The 8,551-nt window shown below is 32.3% G+C and overlaps 1 long non-coding RNA gene across 1 annotated transcript; it reads left to right on the forward strand.

Annotated features, from left to right (window-relative positions):
* The first annotated feature begins 1,177 nt into the window (after positions 1–1,177).
* Positions 1,178–3,901, forward strand: LOC140920241 (uncharacterized). The gene is made up of 3 exons (XR_012162967.1): positions 1,178–1,767; positions 2,742–2,957; positions 3,365–3,901. It is a non-coding gene; the product is annotated as an uncharacterized lncRNA (long non-coding RNA).
* Positions 3,902–8,551: the final 4,650 nt, after the last annotated feature.

An 8,551-nucleotide genomic window follows, 5' to 3' on the forward strand; every position in this document is an offset into this window, starting at 1 on the left:
AATTCATCAAATAAAGTTTGATCTTGGTACGTGTCTGCGTGTGTTTTTCTATATATACCTTTTAATATCACTATTATTCAATTTACAATTCATCTTTCTTAACATATACATATATCATGAATCAAAATAATCTATTATTTTTATATCAACAACAACAACAACAACAACAACAATAATAATAATAATAATAATAATAATAATAATAATAATAATAATAATAATAATAATAATAATAATAATATAATCCATTGTATTCCTAAATTTAAATTTAATTTAATTTTTATTTTTTCAATTAGTTAAAAACAACATATCATTTATATTATTATTTTAATTTTGTTTTATGTTGATCTCAAGGAATCACTCCTGTCAAGTGAATTAAAATTAATTTTTTTCGAAGTCTTTCGAACTATTAATTTTTATTTTTAATTGTTTTAAACAAAGAGAAATTAAATATATTTTAGAAATTAATATAGTTTTTTTCCGTATCATTAATTAGAGATAACCTTTTTTTAAAGGATGTCGTACTGATATATTTCCTACGTACTCGTCTTTTGAATCTAAATTTGATTCAAAAGATTAATTTTATCTACAAAAAGCCTTTTCCAATATTTTCTTTAATTAAATAAATTATTGAAGGCAATTCCATTAATTACGAATAATGTTCGAATTTTTGGATTCACGACAGATGTCGTACAATTGTTTGTGGCAAATTTTTAAATGATTTAGGTGTCTGAAAAAACCCAATTCTAATTCCTTATTGTTGGTTATCTCTTTGTAAATGAAATTTTATAGCTACGGTTTGCTGATACACAATTATACACAAAGCAACATGCTTTGGAACAAAATATTATCATAGATTGGATTTTGTTTTCTACCATATTGTACCTAAGGCTATTTTAATTTTGGTTAGGAAAAATTGCCTTTACATTTCCCTTTACATCCTCTAAGTGCAATTCATTTTCTCTTTTCTTCCTTTTATTGACTTTCTATCTACTTAAGACTTATCATTTTTTCTTGAATGACCTTATAACTTATCTTTTGGTTTGACTAATCAATTAAAGCAGGGTTATTCTATATTTTACAAATGAAGCAATAATTTTTTTTACTCTTTGAATGATGTAGTTTATAAAGGATAATTTTAGTGTAGCTAATTTATCTAAATATATGCTAAGTAACGTTTTTTTTTTATATTTTATATTTTATTTATTTATTTTTATCTTTTACATACTTTAGTTGTCTTCTATATTGTTGAGCTGATGAGTTTCACAATGAAACCTTATTCAGGTGAGTTTGTTTTAAATTTTTCAGTGATACTTTTTTTAATTTGTGTTTTGCACTGAATATAGAGAGTGAACATATATAGCTTTATAAAGGTTATATGTCTTACTAATTCTTTTTCTAGTGAAATCGTTTCTTTGTTGCATGATTTTGAAGATGTAATTCCCTAAGAGGTTCCCTAAGGCCTACCACCTATAAGAGGTATATCAGATTAAATTGATCTCATTTCAGGTGTTTCATTCCCCAACATGCAAGCATATAGGGCTAACCCCAAGAAATCCAAAGGCAAGTTGAAGACATGATGCAAAAGGGATTGGTGCAAGAGAGCCTAAGTCCATGTGCAGTCCCCGTATTCTTGTACCTAAGAAAGATGGAACTTGGAGGATGTGCACTGATTGTAGAGCCATCAATAATATCACGGGAGTGCAGATTGATCCAGAGAAGGTGAAAGCTATTCAGGAGTGGCCATCTCCTAAGAATGTTAACGAGGTAAGAAACTTTCATGGCTTAACTAGTTTCTATAGGAGGTCTGTTAAAGATTTCAGTACATTAGTTGCACCTTAAATGAAGTGATTAAAAAGAATGTGTGATTTAAATGAGGTGAAAAACAAGAGTAAACATTTGTACCCTCAAAGAAAAATTGACTCATGTACCTATTCTTTCATTGCTTAATTTCTCTAAATCTTTTGAAATTGAATGTGATGCATCAAATGTAGGGATATGGGCTATTTTGATGCAAGAGGGGCACCCCATTGCTTATTTTAGTGATAAACTTAATGGTGATGTTCTTAATTATCCTACATATGATAAAGAATTATATGCATTAGTGAGAGCATTACAAACATGGAAGCCCTATCTTTTACCAAAGGAATTTGTAATACATAGTGATCACGAATCATTGAAGTATTTAAAGAGTCAAGGTAAGCTCAACAAGAGACATGCCAAGTGGGTTGAATTTCTTGAGCAATTTTAGTACGTGATCAAGCATAAAAAAGGTAAATGAAATGTTGTTGCTGATGAACTTTCAAGGTATTTTTTGTTCTCTACTCTTAAAACTAAGTTTGCTGGTTTTGAGGTAATTAAGGAATTGTATGAGCAAGATCCCAAATTTTCTCAAATATACAAATCTTGTGTGTATGTTGCCCAAAATGTGAATTTTAAGAATAATAACTATTTATTTAAAGAAAATAGGTTATGTGTGCCAAAAAGTTCTATTAGGGATTTACTTGTGAATGAAACACATGAGGGGGGATTAATGGGATATTTTGGAATACAAAAGACTTTAGATATGCTGCATGAACTTTTTTTTTTTGGCCACATATGAAAGATGATGTACGCAAATTGTGTGAAAAATGCGTTATTTGTAAAAAAATATAAGTCTAAAGTTATGCCTCATGGTTTGTATACTCCTTTACCAATACCAAAGGCCCCTTGGATTGATATTTCTATGGATTTTGTTTTAGGTCTTCCTTGGTCTAAGAGCGGAAAAGATTCAATTTTTGTGGTGGTGGACAGATTCTCCAAGATGGATCACTTCATACCTTACAGAAAAGTGGATGATGCTTGTCACGTGGCAGATTAATTCTTTAAAGAAGTAGTTAGATTTCATGGTGTACCCAGAAGCATTGTGAGTAACCGAGACACTAAATTCATTAGTCACTTTTGGAGGACACTTTGAGGTAAGCTTGGAACTAAACTTCTATTTTCCACTACTTGCCACCCACAAACTAATGGCCAAACTTTTTCTATAAAGGATACAATCCAAAAAAATATTAAGACATGAGAATAATGTTTGGCCCACGTTGAGTTTTCCTATAAAGGGTTGTTCATAACACTACTCGTTATTCTCCCTATGAAATTATTTAGGAAGGAAAAAGGTTTGTGTTTGAACCTGGTGATTGGGTTTGGGTTCATTTAAGGAAGGAAATATTTCATTCTCAAAGAAAATCTAAGCTTCAACCAAGGGGAGATGAACATTTTCAAGTGTTGTCCAAAAGTAATGATAATGCCTACAAAATAGATTTTCCCGGTGAGTATGGTGTTAGTCCTACTTTTAATGTGGTTGATTTGTCTCCTTTTGATGCAGCTGAAGAAGATTGCAATTTGAAGGAAAATTCAGTTCAAGAAGGAGGGAATGACGAGGACATATAATGCATAACCAAGGAAGGAAGCCTAGAGGATATTCAAGGTCTTAGAACTCCAATGACAAGAGTAAAGTCAAAGAAGGAAAAAGAGGTTCTAAATAACTTGATAACCACTTTACTTGAAGCAAGTACAACTCATGAAGAATTGAAGTCCAAGATAGTCAATTGCTTAATCCAAATTGAAGAAGTTAAGGAATGAAGGATGCATCTATGTGTTATCGAATTTTAATATTAGTTTTCATTAAAGTAGTAGATTGAATTAGTAAAAAAATTTGGGTCTAACTATAAAAACTTCAGTTGGGTCAAATTTAGAGAACTTGAAAGGAGTTGCCACTATAAAAGGCAAACCCTTATTTCTTTTAAGGAGATTTTAGAACATTATTTTTGTGAGGCTTTGCTCTCTAGAGTTCTTGAAAGAATTCACTTTGAACTTATCAATGTTGTTAATGCTTGTGGCATTCTTTTTGGCTTATCAATCACTAGATTGTTGCACCATTTTGTTCTTGGTTCGTTTGTTGAATAATAACTTTGAGTTTCCTTTACATCAAACCCTAATAAACAAATTCTACCAATTTTTGTGTTAGTAACCTTGCAATCATATCTAGAGTTCTACATACTTGTTTTCGGTGATTTAACAGCTTAACTTGCGTTTTGGAACACCATCTTTGATCTCGTTTTGGAATCATCCGATTCTGAGTTTCATAGCTTCAGCTATCGCATTCTCTAGGAAAACGTAATTTTGATGGTAATCTGTAAGTTTCCAACCTAGAACGATCCTCAAATTGATTCATGACAAACATGATCATATCACTAAGGATTCTTACTAAATGGGAACTTGGTGATAGATTTCTTTAGCTTATACCATTTCTCCTTATAACCCTTCTTCTTCTATTTAGGATTTAAGATGGGACAAGGATTATTTTAATATTGTTTTGCATGTGCCATTTTTGATTTAGATAAAGAAGGAAATGTTTTGCAACAGAAAAGAAGGTTTGGTAGCTTTGTGGTTTAGATATGCATTATTTTGTAATGTTTCTTCTTTAGCACACCCACCCAATTATAAGCCAAGTCTAGCCAGATTGTCTCTGAGATATGCTAGCTTATTCCACATGATATCACAATGCTCATCTACTCCAATGCTTGGAACATCTTCTAGTTGCTGATAGGAGAATCCAAGAGAGTAAGCATCACCTTGATTATGACAACTTAAACCCAAATTAAAATATAAGATAAAATACACTACTTTTGAAATAGATTTGCAGCGGTTCTAAAAATTGTGTGTAAAAATTTCTGCTCAAAGATAGGTTCGAGACACCACAGTTACACTTACACAAAACACTTGCATTAAAATTCTCGACATCAAACTATGTTCACAACTTAGAAACAATAATTTTCCATCTCTGAATCAAAGATTACAAGATAGAACAATTGGCTAATAAATTTATAAGAAATATAATTGTGTTGTAGACTCAATAAGAATACAACATATGACTTTCCCACCCTTTATCACCAATTAGAGCACGAGTCATCATGTGACAACTTGAAATAATCTGCATTTTCTCAATTGTACTTACACAAACAATAAATGATGTGAGTTTCAAAATCATGTTGATAATATATTATAGGAAAAATACATACCATGGTCCTTTATGTTTCATGAAAGTAATACTTTGATCCTTTATATATTTTTTGTAACACAAAGATCCTTTAAGTTTAACTTAGTTTCTACTTAGATCCTTTAAGTTTGTGCTTTTCTAATTTAGTCCTTTAGATTACATCATGTTTACATCATTAGCCTTTTATCTCAGTATTTTAAACAAAAATTAGTGGAATTGAAAGCATCTTATCATTAGAAATTTTACCATATGTTGCAACTAAAGTAGTGGCCATGGGGGTTTCACGAAAAAAGAACAAAACGGAGACATTGTGATCTTATTGTGATGAGTGCGACAAGGGCAGCGAAACAAAAGTGGTGATTCTTGGACTTAACATTTGGAAGGTGGCCATGATGTTGTTTTTAATGGATGAAAAATTAAAATAGATGATAAAGCTTGATTTGGGGCAGTACAATCATCTTGGAAGAATAAAGAATCTTAGGTTTTAGCCCCTCTAGTTAATTGTGCGATTTTGGTCCTCCTAGTTTAAAACGAGTGATTTTGACCCCTCGCATTTATCTCCTTTTTATTTTGCATTCTCCCATATACTTTTCCCCAATTTTGCATTGATGTAGCCAATTTTAATGATGTGGCATGTCCAAGTGTATTCTCACATTATTATAAGCATTTAAAAAAGATATAGAAAAATTGTTAGGACAATACAAAAAAAAAGAAATAGTTAGGAAAAAACAAAAGTCTTTAACCCTTTCACCTTTCTTCTTCTTCCTTATCCCATTTCTTAGGAAACCAGAAAATTGTTGGAGAAAAATAATTTCCCCCATCTTCTCATTCCTCTCTCCTTCATCCACGTGAACTCTTCCTCCACACTAACAATATTTGCTGACTATACCACATCATGTTTCATATTAGTTTTCACATGATTGAGTAGTATTGGATAACACGCCTAACACCGATGAATAAATAAAACTCGAAAGAGAAACCCAATGAGTGAGTTTTCTAGATCGAGTTCAATTGCGTCAAAACTTATAATCGATACATAACTTTGTGAAATGGAAGTTGTTGTGAGTGGTTTTTTCTGGCACATGGCAGATAATGAGCTCAGTCATGGGTTTTGTTCCTTTGCATCCGAGATACCCACAACAAAACCAACCCCTCAAATCCTTACTATATCCTCTTGCTCTAATTGAGATACAGACACTTCAGATTGAGATGTTTGATGCAACCCTAGCTAAAATTCTTGTAGCTCTTGGGTATAGATCAAATCCTTACCCTCTCAATACTAAATTTCCTAACTCCACTCCATCACCTTTCCACTCTAACCCTCCACAAATAGCTACCCAAACAACCAGTCTAACCTCACCCATCCCTTCCAGACCTACATTTGACCCTCACTCACCTATAACTATGGATCCTATCCACAAAATCAAAAAGATAACAACTCAAGCTATAAAACATTTAATTTATGAGCCATCTTCATCTGACACACCTGCTTTTGACTCCACCCAACCTCAGTCTGCACCTAATGCTTCCATACCTCTAGACCTAGCCACTCTTATTCCTTAAATTCTCTATGACTTCCCAAACCTCGATTCATTCATTAATGAAGCTGCAAACACAAGAAGGGGGTTGAATTGTATTTTACAAAGTTGATACCTTTTTGCTAATTTTATGAAGGTTGGTTGGTTGGTTTTTATAAATCACTTATATAAGAAGCAATCAAGTTTAGAGGCAGCAAACAATGAATGCATAGATAATTGAACACATAAATTTATCTTGGTTCACCACTCACTTGACTACATACAGTCCCTTCATTCAAAAGGATTTAATCCACTAATTCAACAACTTGAATTACAAAGCACCTGACCCTCCAAGCTAGTCTTCCCAAACAACGTGACAACCCCATACTTTTGAGGAACTAACCAGCTTGACCCTACAAGCCAACTCTTCTCATAACAACTTGACAACACCGAATTAAAACATTTGATTGAAGAATTAGAAGAAGAACTAGGAAGAGGATCTTAAGGTTTAGAAGACTTACCTTCCTTGACCGAAGCCAATGGAGAATCACCTTCTTTGTTGTGTTTGTTCTAATGAGAGGAGTCTTTGTTTGATGAATGTTTTTTATAAGTACTTTCTCTCTTCAATTGTTGTTCATTGGTGGATGACATATGAACAAGATCCTTAATATCCATAAAGTGTTGTAACTCAATCACATCTCTAATCTCACAGCTTAGGCTATTCAAGAACCTAGTTATTATGGCAACGTCATCCTCTCTAATGTTGGAGCAAATTCTCAAAGTCCTTATAATAATCCTCCACACTCTAGGAGCCTTGTTTCAACCTTTATAGTTTTTTATGTAGCTCCCTTTGATAATTAGATGGTACATATTTCTTCCTCAAAAGTGACTTTAATTCATCACAATCATCTAGTTGTCTAGAACCACGTCTCCTCCTTTCCTTGACGTTTTGGTCCCGCAAAAATAAAGCATGATCCTTAACGTCTAAGGTAGCCAACTTAACTCTGCTATCTTCTTTAATGTCATGAGCTTCAAACAACTGATCTATCTTAAGCTCCCAATCAAGATATGCTTCCGGATCACTTTTGCCATGAAATGAAGATAACTTAATTTTGCCGCCTTCATATGTATCATCATGTCTTGGATTCCTCCTCTCATTTCCATGACAATCTCTATGTTTTCTCTCATGATTCCCTCTCTCATTATAGTCTATATGGTTCCTCACATGTTCTCTTTGTCTTCTATTTCCCTTGATTTCAAACTCATCTTCATTTTAAGAAGATCTTCCATGATGAGATCTCCTATCTATTTGATTCACAAACTCTTCTCTCGAGGCAATCTTTTGAGTATTTTAACAATTTTGTAAAGTTATCCATAAGTGAAGCGGTTCTAGGAGAAATGGTGTTTGGTTCACTTCCACTCGTGATTTAAACAAAAACAATCAAGTACCATAATAATCAAGAAAATGACAATAACAAGTGAACAAAATAAAAATCAGGCCCTCACCGTTCACTAAGGGTTTACACTTATGTGCCCAAAAAAGACAAGAGAAGCTTGAAATACAAAACCATAGAACTGAAAAGACAAACTATAAAATATAAGCAAAGGAAGACACACTCAAATATATTATTAGCGAAATAACAACTCAAGAAAGATTGAAACTAAATGACTAAATGATTCAAATATGTGGGAGGTAAGGTATTAAGATAAAACTTTCAAATAACTAATAAAGAAAATAATGATTGATGTCTTAAAGTGAGCCAATTCTGGATTTTTTGTTTGTTTTGTAAAATGCCTTTTTTAATAGGTGCTTTTGTGCAGAATCACCTTTTTGAAGCACTTATCTTTTCAGATTTTTCTCTGCATATTTGAATTTCTCTAATTTTTTTAATGAATTTATGCTTTTGAATTTCCATAATCAAACATGTATGGAAAAAATAACATCAAAACAAGTTTGCAAATGAATATTTTTATCAAACAATTGCAAGTGAAGATA

Source organism: Cicer arietinum, chromosome 5, assembly GCF_000331145.2.
Source record: "Cicer arietinum cultivar CDC Frontier isolate Library 1 chromosome 5, Cicar.CDCFrontier_v2.0, whole genome shotgun sequence".
NCBI lineage: Eukaryota > Viridiplantae > Streptophyta > Magnoliopsida > Fabales > Fabaceae > Cicer > Cicer arietinum.